Source organism: Diabrotica undecimpunctata, chromosome 3, assembly GCF_040954645.1.
Source record: "Diabrotica undecimpunctata isolate CICGRU chromosome 3, icDiaUnde3, whole genome shotgun sequence".
In the NCBI taxonomy this organism is placed as follows: Eukaryota; Metazoa; Arthropoda; class Insecta; order Coleoptera; family Chrysomelidae; genus Diabrotica; species Diabrotica undecimpunctata.
Genome location: NC_092805.1, coordinates 60,316,691 through 60,330,047, shown reverse-complemented (window position 1 = coordinate 60,330,047; position 13,357 = coordinate 60,316,691).

The window sequence follows — 13,357 nt, the reverse complement described above, 5'->3', positions numbered from 1 at the left end:
AAGCTCAAAAAAGTTGAAAACTATCAATTCAGAACATCTCCAACAATGAACAGCGAACATTTAGATCTATAATACAATGAAACCTTAACGGGTACCGCACCTGTTGCGAAATGTTACAAAAGCCAATTTCTTGATACATATTTCCTTATATTTAGTATCAAAAAAAAATATTCAATATCAATATAATTGTTCCCGTTTTCACATATAACCAATTCACTGTATTTCTGGACTGTAAGAGTATAGCCTATTTTTATGCACCTTCTTGATCTTACCGTTATCTATCTTAATTTTACAGATAACGTTATTTACCTCTGTTATTATGAAAGTACCTGCATAAAGACTATCAAACTTACAATTCTCTTCTCATTTGACCAGGACTAGGTCTCCTATTTCGTAGGTTTTGTGGTGTCATTTTTGACCCTGCCGTTCCTTTGTAGACCCATAACTCATTGTAGTAGGTATCTATGTTGTAACATGGTTGAACGTCTTGTGTAAGGTTTTCAGGTAAGTTTACTTTCCTGCCATACAGCAATTCGAACGGTGTATATCCATGATACGCATTAGGGGTTGTGTTGTAGCAGTATGTGAACATTCTGCAACACACGTCCCAATTTTCTCTGTCTTAATATATGAATAATCTCACGTACTCGTTTAATATTCTATGTAGTTTCTCACAACTTCCAGTCGATTGTGGGTTGTACACCGTTAAGAAGTTGTGCTCTATCTTTAGCATTTTTGTTAGTTCGTGCATTACTTCATTTTTGTACTCTATGCCTTGGTCTGTTCTGATTTGTTTCATGTCCGTATGTTGGTATAAAATGATCGAAAATACGCGAGCTATTGTCTCAGCTTCTTTGTTGCACACTGGTATACTCACTGCGTATTTTGTCAGTTCACACAGCATTGTAATACAGTATCTATTGCCTTCATTACATCTAGGAAATGGACATATCGTGTTTTGAAGAAGTGTCACATATCACTAAGTCCTCGACACGTAGTCTTTTCGGTTTGTTAATTTGACATTTATGACATTGTTTAATGTATTTTCTTATGTCTTTTTCCATGTTTCTCCATTTAAATCTTGCCTTTAGTTTCTTTATTAGCCTATTATTTCCTACATGACCTCCAAACATTATTCTTCCATTATCCTACGTTTTTCTTTGTCGTCCTCTATTATTTCTGGTACTTCGCATATTCATATTTCGATATTGTTCACTAATTTGTTTCCTTCTTTTATAAATTCATCAATTGTGCACAAATAATATCATTTACATATATCTTTACTTTACGTACTGCATTCTCTACCGCCAGCCAATCAAGCTGTGCCAACATTTGACTTAAATCAAAGTTATTAAAACCTGTGGCCATGCTCTTGCTACACTTGATTTTGTTTTTGATCCGAATGCTCAGTCTTGGTGAGATTCGGTCTACTCCAAAAGACAAAATTGATAGTCTATGCGCCTCTAAATTATTTAGTACCCTTCTTACTGGTTGCTTGTGGAGTTCCCAATGTAATGTAGGTTTACTTTCTGTATCCTTGTGTCTTGTTCCTTCCATTTTTCTTCTTGATTGAGCTCGGGTTATAGCTAGTATATGGGTGTTATCTATTTATAAGTCCTTTAATTGATGCAATGTTGTCCGCGTAATTATTTTTCCCTGTTATATATTCTATTTCAAAGTCGCATTCCTTTAGGTCTACTCTGATCTTCGTAAGTTTTGTGGTAGGTTCCTTAATTGAAAATAGGTGTGTTAAGGGTTTATGATCAGTTTTTACCAAAAATGTTGGTGCTCCATGTAAAGAACATTTAAAATGGTTAATTCCCCAATAAATTGCTAGTAATTCCTTAATGATTATAAGTTTATTACATTCTCCTTTACTAAAACTTCTTGATGCGTATTCTATCGGTAGGTCCATTCCTTTATAGTTTTTACTTAAAATTGCCAACTCTCGTTGGATGCGTCTGTTGTCAAAATGAATTGTTTACTGAAATCCGGATATTTAAAGATTGGTGGTTTCATCAGAGATGATTTAAGCTTATTGTATGATTCTTCATATTCCTTAGCCGGAAAAAAATCTACTCCTTTCCTCGATAATCTGTTTAGTGGTATGCATATTTCAGCAAAATTTTGAATAAAACGTAGTATAAAGTTACAAAATGCTACGAATCTTTTTGTCTCTTTTGCTGTATTGGGTGTCGGATATTGTTCAATTGTTGCATATTTTGCTTTATCTGGAGATACTCCTTTCTGAGAAAGATCATGTCCTAAATATGTGACTTCTCCTCTAAAAAATTGACATTTTCTTGGGTTAAGTTTTAGGTTGATTTTTTGACATGTCTCAAATATCTTTTTTAGGTTATCTAAATGATGCTGTTCTGATATTTCTATTACTACTGTATCGTCCATATAAAGAAATGCTTTGTCCGGGGTTAAACCTGAAAAAGCTATTGACATCATTCTTGAAAAGCTATTCGGGGTTACATTTAATCCAAAAGGTAATCTAATGAATTGAAATGCTCCGTTCTCCATGCTAAACGAAGTGTATTTCCTCGATGATTTTTGTAATGGTATTTGGTGAAAACCTGACATTAGGTCTATAACTGAAAACCATTTTGCTCTTCCTAGTTGAATTAGTATTGAGTATATTCTTGGTAATGGGAATTTTTCCGTGATCATTTTCTTGTTCAGTTGTCTAAAATCTATGCATAATCTCCATGCTTTGGATATGTATAATCTCCATCTATAGCCTTTTTCGGTACGAGCACTACCGGGCTATTGTATTCTGATGTAGGTGGTTGTAGAAATTCCTTGGACTCTTAATTTCTGTACTTGTCGGTTTAACTCTTCTGCTTGTGCATGCGGTGTCCTATAATTCTTATGTATACTGGGGTTTGGTCTTTCACTCTCAGTTTTTGTTCAAAGAATTTGTTACATGTTAGCATGTCGTGCCATAGGGCGAATATATCTAAGTATTCCTCACATAAAGATACCAATTTATCTCGTGTGTATTCTGGGATATCTAACTTAAGTGATTCCCGCAATTCCTTCTTCCTATCTTTACTGTCATTGATCAGTCTATATATGCTAAACAATTTAATGTCTAGTATTATGATTGTGTTTGTCTCTATCTTTACCATTTCGTAGGTTGTATTCAACAATTTGATGTACGGATTGTTGCTTGAAATGATTGCTCTCGCTAAATTTAAGTTACATAACAATTGGAATATTCCAATGCAGAACTATACGCAATCCTTGAAGCTCTAAAATTCATTAACAAAATGGACCAGAGAAATTACTTACTTACAGAGTATCATAACTGACTCAAGGAATACCCTTTGTGACATCCAAAACATATACTCCAGCAACCCTATTCATAAAGACATTTACAAGGAACTTCAAAATGCTGCAAAGGAAAATAAAGACGTGGTTTTAATCTGGGTTCCACCTCATATTGGAGTACACGGTAACGAGGTTGTGGACCGTCTAGCTCAAGAAGCAGCGACAAGTGATGGTCAAGTTCAACTAAATAAAATAGTGCCAAGTGATCTTAAATTGTGCTTAAAAAGCATAGTTAGTTATGCGTTTACGCGGATTACATTTAGAAATACGTTTGTTGTTTCGGCTGTAATTACCAATCAGCAGTATAAAAAGTGGATTTCTAAAAGGTGAGTCAGTGAAATAATTATAAGCAATTAACCAAAATACACTGAAGAGGTTAACTGATAAGCACGATAAAAGGCAAAACATTCACTGAAGTCTTCACCAATTTTTATGCGACGTTGCCACTGTGAGCAAAATATCCCAGGCGACAATATTTTAGCTGGTTGTAATAAATAAACGGTAGACACTGTTTACTCTGAACCGTTGAGGTGGAAGATAATGCCTGGCGCCGAATAATGAAAAAGTTTTTGGAGAAAGGAAAAGATTGGGAGAGCGATAGCTCAGTAACGGACGACGGAATAAAAAGAAAAATGAGGGAGGATGACATCGAAGATGAAGAAAAAGGAGAGCATACGAAGAATAGAAAGCTATCAACAAACTTACCACAGAATAAGCATGAATCAAAACTAGATACCATAATTGAAATGATGAACAAGTTGACAAAAGATGTCACAGAGATAAAGAACGACCAAAAGAGCAGTAAAGAAGCAATAGAACATCTCATCGAAGATAATAAAAAGTTAAAGAAGGAAAACAAAGACATAAAACAAGAAAACAAAGAAATCAAAGAGGAATTGAAAGAAATCAAGGAGAATATGGAATTTATGGAAAAACAATGTAGTGTTGAATGGTATATTAATAGATACCTTTGATCAAAGAGTAATAAAAGAGGCGATGCTGAATATTTTCAAAACGTATATGGGAATTGAGGTCAAAATCAAAGATACATACAAGTTGGGAACAAAAACCTGTCTGATCGAACTAGAAGATCAGGAAGAAAAAATCAAAGTCATAAAGAACAAGTACAAGCTAAAAAACCAAAAGGAAGAAAAAATATATATCAACAACGACACCACAATGAAAGAAAGAGAAATACAAAAAACTATAAGAATGCACGACAAAAAAAAAAGAGAGATAAAGGCAACGACGTAAAGATTGGCACAAATAAATTGTGGGTAAATAAGGAAGAATGGAACGATGACGAAACAGGCAATGAACAAGGACATGAGTAGTAGTAAAGCACTATACAAAGACCAGTATGGAAACTTAAAAAAGAAGGAAGATAAGAAACGCTTACAAATACACAAAGCAACTGCAATCAATGAGACTAAAAGTGTGAAAACAACGACAACTCAAAAAACCAGAATACCTGAAGGATGGACAATAGGAACATGGAACGTAAGAGGTCTCAACGGCAAGGAGGCTAAACTTGTAGAAGAATTTAATAAGGCTAAAATAGACATACTAGCAATCACAGAGACCAAAAGAAAAGGTAACAGCACAGAGTTTCTGGAAAATGGCCATTTTTTAATACTCAGTGGAGCACCCCCGTCAGAAAGAGCGAGTGAAGAAGTTGGTTGTCTCATCAATATTAACTTGACTAGTAGCATTAAAGATTGGGAATGTATTACCGAAAGGATCCTAAAAATCAGAATGACAACCGAAGAGAAGAAACCAGTCAACATATATATGGACCAAACGATACCGAAAGAGCGAACACCAAGGACATTTTTTGAAAAAAGGCGACGGAGATCATAGATATCGCAGAAAGTAACATAATAATAATTGGCGATCTCAATGGTAGAGTAGGCGTAAAAGACCAAGAATCCTCGGATGTACTATGACAACACGAAGAACAAGTAAGAAACAATAATGGTCAACGAATTATATACTTTTTTAGAAAGAATAACCTGATAATTATGAATTCGTTTTTTCAACACAAAGATGTGCACAAATATACCAGAGAAGTCAAGAGTAGAGGAGAAAAGTCCATTACTGAATATGTATTATATGTAAACAGACCCTTAAGACAATGTACTAAAGATGTCAGAGTCAGAAGGAAAGCAGAAATATATAGCGACTATTATCTGGTAGTATCCCGAACTAATATCGGTGTGGAACAAAAACGCACGCAGAAGGTACCAAGAAAAAGAGACAGAACTCCAAGAAACCTCACCAACGCAGTTATTAGGTCAGTTATTAGGTCTACAAAAGCACTTAAACGAGAACTATGGCTTAGAAGAAACTTGGCAAAAGCTTAAAGAATCCTTCCTAGATGGGGGCAAGCAAATCTGTGGAATAGCTAAAATCAATAAAAACAGACAATGTACGAATTGGTGGAGTAATGAAATAAAAGAAGAGATCAAATCCAAGAAGTTAGCGTGGAAGAAATATCTAGGGAATCAGAATGCAGAAAGCTATCAAAAGTATAAGCAACAGAGGGCAAAAGTAAAAGACATGGTGACTAAAGCAAAAAAGAAGAGCTGGGAGGATTTTGAGAATAACCTGGAGAAGGACTACCACACTAACCAAAAACTATTTTACAAAACTCTGAGAAGCCTAAGAACAGAGAACAGACAACAAACACCAAAATAAATTAAAAACAAAGATGGCCACATCCTTTGCGAGAACAAAAATATTATGAACAGGTGAAGAGAATATTTCGAAGACCTTCTGACTCAAAAAGACTATAATAATGAACTAGACAACACTGAAGAGAACCCATATAAGAAACCAAACCAAAACAAAATAACAATAGAAGAAATAAGAGAAATAATACTCAGGCTCAAAAGAGGAAAGTCAGCTGGCTATGATAAGATAACTGCGGAAATGCTAAAAAATATGGGAGAAAATGGAAATGAAATGCTTAGAAAAGTTTGCAATAAAGCATGGAATGAGAACAATATCCCAAAAACTGGGAAGTGGGCGTTATTCTACCCATTTTCAAAAAAGGTGACAGACGAGAATGCAGCAACTACAGAGGTATAACTCTCCTGAGTATCCCTTCCAAAGTTTACGAACGAGTACTGGAGAAAAGACTACTACAAGAAGTAGACCATAAGCTGGAGCAGTCACAGAGCGGTTTCAGGAAGGGAAGAAGCATGCATGACCATGTGTTTAAACTCAAGCATCTAATACAAAATGCACGAAATACAAGCACGGAACTATATCAAGCCTTCATAGACCTCGAAAAAGCATTTGATAGAACCCCCCAAACCGAAATAGACAAAAGCCTAAGAAACAGAGAAGTAGACAGCAAACACAGAAAAGCTATTATGAGCCTATACAAGAACACAAGAAACAGAGTAAGAACAGATAATATGGAATCAGAAGAGTTTAAAGTCAATGATGGTTTACGAAAAGGAGGTGTACTAGGCCCCATCCTGTTCAATATTGTACTAGATGATGTAATGAAGAAAACTAAAGAAGAAACATCGAGAATATTTGTTCGACATAGAAAACTGGAAATGATACAGATAGCTGAGTGCGCATTTGCATATGACCTCGTCGTATTTGAAAGAAACGAGGACGCACTTAAGAGAAACCTCCAGATATGGAGAGATAAACTTGAAAAACGTAACCTGAGAATTAATGAAAGTAAAACCAAGGTCATGGTATGTGGGAAAACAGACCAACATACAAACATTAAAATCAATAATATACTTTAGAACAAGTCGAAACCTCTAAATACCTGGGAGTGCAACTAGAGAGTAGGGGTACACAAGAAGCAGAGATAAACAATCGAATAGCAAACGCTTCCCGGATATACCACGCACTTAAGAGTACATTCCTATCGAAAAAATAAGTATTTCAAAAAGCAAAGATAGCTATCTACAACACAGTTTTTGTACCTATCTTAACATTTGGATGTGAATGCTGGACGCTCACCACCAGACTAAAAAATAAACTGCAAGGTATTTCAATGAAGTATCTAAGAAGAGTACTAGGGGTGACCAGAATGGACAGGATACGGAACGATGAAATAAGAGAACGCCTTAAAGTCCAATCAATAGAGAAGAAAATCGAAGAAGCCCAACTGAGATGGTACGGCCACATGGTAAATATGGATAAAAAGCCAAGTGAAACAAGTGTGGTAAGCGAGAAGAACCTTGAAAAGACCGAGGGGCAGAACCATAAAGATCTGGGATGATGAAATTGCCGCCATCCTAGACAGGAGAGGAGTCACCAAGGAGCAAGCGAAGAAATTGGCAAGCAACAAGACTAATTAGGAAGTTTGTATATGAAACCTAAAAAGAGTTTTTACATCCAACATCTTAGGGTAGAAGGGTTATTGATGATATATATATATATATATATATATATATATATATATATATATATATATATATATATATATATATATATATAGTTATGCGTTGCAGAACAAATGGCCGCAAAGTTCCGAAAAACTAAGTCAAATTAAAGACAATGCTTTACAAAAACAAGCCTTTTTGTTACCTAGAAAAAAACAAGTCATCTTTACTCGACTCCGACTTGGTCACACCCGCCATACATATCTTTATCGAATCACAAGGGACAATCCCCCATACTGCAACCAGTGTCAGACCAACAGTACAGTAAAACATATTTAAACCAAATGACAAATTTTCCAGGTAACGAGAAGTCAATTTAACCTTTCCAGCGACATAGTCGAGCTTCTTAGAGACAATAATTATCTAAACAACATTATAAAGTTATCAACGGTTATAGGCATAAAAGATATTTAAATTAAAATCTAGTTTGTATCACAAATTACATATATCAATCTTCTATCATGTTAATATGTAATTAATATTATAACCTTTCTTTGTTATTTTCTTTCTTTCTTTCTCCCCTCCCCTTCCTTTTACTCTATCAGGGTGTCTGATTTAGCTATTTTAATTTCCATTTACCCACCTCTTCCATTCTTTTCTGTTTCCTGCCATTTTTTTCAATTCCTCGAGTGATTTTTGTTTAAGTTTACCCGCCTCTACTACTTGCTGCATCCATTTTTTTCTTGGTCTTCCTCTTCTTCTTTTCCGATGTTTTTTGCTTCATAAATTTATCTTGTTACTCTACTGGATTGCATCCTCATCAGATGCCCATACCAGTTCATTTGTCTCTTTGCTATTTTGTTCATTATCGGTTCCTGGTTGGCCATTCTCCTAATAGTCTCGTTTCTTAATGTATCCCATTTTGTCTTTCCAACTATCCTTCTTAGATGTCTCATCTCCGTTGCGTTTATCCTGCTCTTATGTTTTTTCAGAATCGTCCAGTTTTCACTTGCATAGAGCACAGTCGGTATCACTATTGGGTTATATATTTTTATTCTTGTTTCTCGTGCAAGTTCTCTTTTTCCCATTATTGGGGATAACGCATAATATAACTTGTTTGATTTCTTTGCTCTATTTGTTATTTTACAGTCTATTTTTCCGTCATTAGTTATTATACTTCCCAATTATTCGTTAGTTGTTACTATTTCCAATTCTGAGTTTTTACATTTTTTCTTTATTTGATTATCTTCCTTGTCTCCTTTGAGGCTGATTATCATTATCTTACCTTATTCCTCGTTTATCTTTATTTTAAGTTCTTCTATTTGTTCTACCTATATATACATTAGTTTCTGCATTTTATTCTCGAAATCTGCTATTGGTACTAAGTCGTCTGCATACATTAAGGACTCTATTGTTACCGGTTGTAATCTGCGGTAACCTATTATTGTCTGTATTTGATTAGTTCTGACTCTAGTGTTTCTTATCAATTCGTTCATTACTATTATAAATAGCAAAGGGCTGAGACTATCTCCTTGTTTAATACCTCTCTTCCAATTAAATGCTTCCGATCTTTCCCCCTGTTATTTGTACTCTTCCTTTTACCCCTTTGTAAGTACTTTCTATAATTTTTATCACTGCATTAGGTACGTTTATTTTCCTCAAGCATTTCCCTTTTTTTGTTCAAATATGTATTTTCCATTGTTGTTGTCTATAACATCAGTGGTTCAGACGACACAAAATAAATAAAAAAAAAACGTTAACAGTAAGTCTCTAATTTTCATATTCTTTATATTTAGTTAGTTTTCAAATCATATAATCAACTGCTCGTCATTTTTCATAGTCGGCTACATTGTACAGCCTAACCCAATCTGCACTACTTTAATTCTATATACTTTGTCTAGTTAATATAAAAATTTAACAAAAATATAATTAAAAATTGGATACAAGTTAATTGATAAATTCCTTGATGTCTAGCATAAAATACATTCTTCATAAGTAATTACTGCACTAATGAAGGTTGTCTAAAATAATGGTGCTTTTTTTCCATCGTAAGCTGTTCTTATTAACATATTCAAATCCACTTTCTTACATTTTAGCTCAGTAAATACTTTCTGCAGCCGGTTTTTATCGGTTTTTTCAGTTTAGTTTGATACATTTTGATTTTAACCCCCTGTACATCAAATATATTCCATATCTCGTTTTTTTTTCTTAATATCTATAAATAATTTTCTTTATACTTCTCAAAGTGACTTGTAACCTCATTATTAGCTAGCTTGAATAACAATCATCTTCTAAGACAAGAGCTTTTGAAATAAGTGTTTTGTTTACTCACATTGATTAAAGATTTCAACAAATTTTAAAGGAACCCCAACACTAATACGAAATAGACGAAAATGAAATAACCGCTAATGAATCTGCTGAGCTAACCGATATATACGGCAGATGCTTAAGTTGTAAATGCCACACTTAATTTCAAGATGCTTATCTTCTGATGACTGGAGATTTTCTTGCGAGAGGATTTCCAGGGAAAGGGGGTTCATTAAATTTTTCTCGTAGCCCTCGAATCAGCATAAAAGGGTCTTTTTGAGAGAAATCTTCACTTTGGCGTCATGAATATTTAGTATTTCACTTGGATTTCCAATTATTTTACACTTTTCAATTTGAATTGACCCTTTTTTAAATAAAAAAGAGATGTTTTCAATGTAGTTTTACTTTTTGTAAGTAATTTAGAGATGATAAAAGTCTGAAAAGTTTTATTTGACACTGTATATGATTGAACGACGAACTTTTTTCATTATATTTGTATAAACAAATATAATTTCTGTTACTAAAATAAATCATCTTTACCAGGATATTACGAGATTATTTTTTTTTTAGCAAAGAAATGTTATTTTGAATTTTTTTGCTAGTTATTCTTTATTTCTTTATATTTTGGTTATATACGTTAATCTTTTGTAAGATTTGTGACAAATTTCATTATATTTTTCTTGACTTCAGGTGCCCATTCAAGTATTAAAATTTTTAAAGGAAAAATATATTAACATGGGTATAAAACCTACAATTCTTTGCGAATACATACAAAAATACAGATAGGGATGATAGAAACCGAAGTTCAGTATGCCAACTTGCTTTAATAAACTGTTGATATTAAGAAAAATGTAAGTGGAAATTTAAAATTTTATTTTTCGCTATGCGCTCCGTGCGTGACCATGGTAGGGTTACCTTGAAACGATGCCAGCGTGCGTAGCGGCGAAATATGACAAAATTGGACACTATCTTTTTACGCATAAATTTTATTAAAAATGTGCAAATACATGTTGCGTATTTAGTTGTGCTAATAATAGCAAAAATAGTAAGTGTAGTTTTTATAGGTTCCCAAAGATTACATATAAATTAGAGAAAAGAAAAAGATGGATCCGTGCTATTAATATGAAAAAGGAAATATCACGTAACCTCATTTTTATGCAATTGAAATATTTAAATAATTTACCTTAAATGATATTTTATAAGGCTTCAAGCTAACTGCAGACTGCCTGATGACTTTAGCTTTTATATCATAACTTTTACTATTACTGTTTTTAATTATATGCTCTTTCACGTGAAAAACTTGATTTGCCAGTACTAGATTTTTAACTTTCCTTTTCCGTTTGGACTTAAAAAGATATATTATGATGAATTTTGAGAAACCCAGTTTTTAATACTACATTTATTTTGTACATAAACTAAAAAAGTATAATTAAAAAGTTAATTATTAATAATTGTCAATTTCGCCTGTATTTAACAATGTCAAACATATGTCATTAATGTCATATGTTTAACCTGAAACTTGGTAGGTCCAAAACTGTCAGATGAAGGCGGTAGGTGTCGCGTCAGTCAAGCACGCAGCGAATAAGTTTCATGTTTGTAAACATTTATGTACAAAAATTTACTGAGTATATATATATATATATATATTAAGTATAAAAAATTATAATTTGATATATAATTTGATGTAGCTAATAGAGGGCGCTACATATGTCATATATCTTGCATACATGTGCGCTTAACATTTTTGCTCTTTAAGTTAGCGATGTTTTTATCAAAAATATTAAAGATACATTACTTTAACATAAAAAAAGCTATACCTGTTTATAACTTCAAAATATAAAAATTTTTGAGATAATCGCATTTTAAAAATCAGATGCATAATTATGATTTACCCCAATAACTCCAGGCAACGAAGGAACAATAGACAAAACCATCAATACTTCTGAATTTTGGTATAAAATACCTTTAACTAAACTTAATAGTCAACGAAATATTAAATAAAATAAATATATCAGTAGGATAATTTTTAATAGGATTTAACAAAATAATAGGATAACATGATTTCACATCAAAAATTTTACGTTTTATATTAAATTAAAGTCATAATCAAAACATTTTATTTACAAACCAAATTAAAAAATGGTTAAACTAAATAACATTAAACTTTTTGTCAAAGTGTTTGATATGTCCACCATTTCCTTCAATGCTTTTATCAATACGTTCCATAAAAGATTGTCTCATTTTAAATAGCATCATTGGTTCAAAAGAAACTGCTGCAGTATTTATTTCTTTATAAAGTTGGTTGCGAATGTTTATGGGATTCTTGCAGACATGTTGATTAAATGCGCCTTAAACACAAAAATCGAGCGGATTAAATTCTGAGCTACGGAAAATGATTATCACGACCAATCCACTGCCCTCGTATAATGTGGTGGTGCACCATCTTGCATAAATCACATATTTTGCATTAGATTTAATGGCAAATCAATAAAATTATTTTGTAAAATATATAAACAGTTCTCACTATTGTAATTACGAAGTAACTCGCATGGCCCTAAAAAATGATTATGCCGAATTATTCCGCACCATACGTTAATCTTAAATTCATGTTGGACATGCCTATTATCGACAAAGTAGTGGGCAAGATTTTGACTGTATCGAATATTATTTGCAAATTTGCAGCATAAAGATAAATCTGCTGGTACTGGGTGAAAATGCTCGCGGTGTAGAAACTGAAGTTTTGCTGATTCCTAACGCTGAAGATAAACGTCGTGTACATATTTAAAAATCATCGTTAACACGTAAGGTAAATGTACCTTTCACCGACCACTTCAGGTTTTTCTTATAAGCGGATTCGATTCAATATTAAGAAGAATACATATTTATTTTTCTCTGCATAACTTTTCAGACCTCTTACACTTTTTTCTGTTATATTTGCCCAAGGTGTGCTTAGATTTTGGCATACTCGATAAGAGAGCTCCGGATGCCTGGCGAAGAAATTTTCGTACCAATCACGACCTGGAATTCCGTATTTAAATTTATTTGCTCGTTCTAGACGGCGAACTAGTTCTGCAACACACCCCAACAGTTGATTTTTTGTAACAGGAAAACCAACAGTTTCTAAATATAGAATCCAATCTACTATGGTTTGTTCTTCATCTGCAGTCAGGACACAGTGAGCCCCACTTGTAGCACATTGTTCATATTTGTTATGAATTTTATCAACTGGAGTGCTTTTTGGAATTTTGAATTCTCTGGATGCTTCTCCAAACGACATTCCATCTCGAATTGAATCCAATGCTTGCTGAAGAATTTCAGTGGTATAGTTTTTTCGTTTTTTAGACATAGCTCAAAGT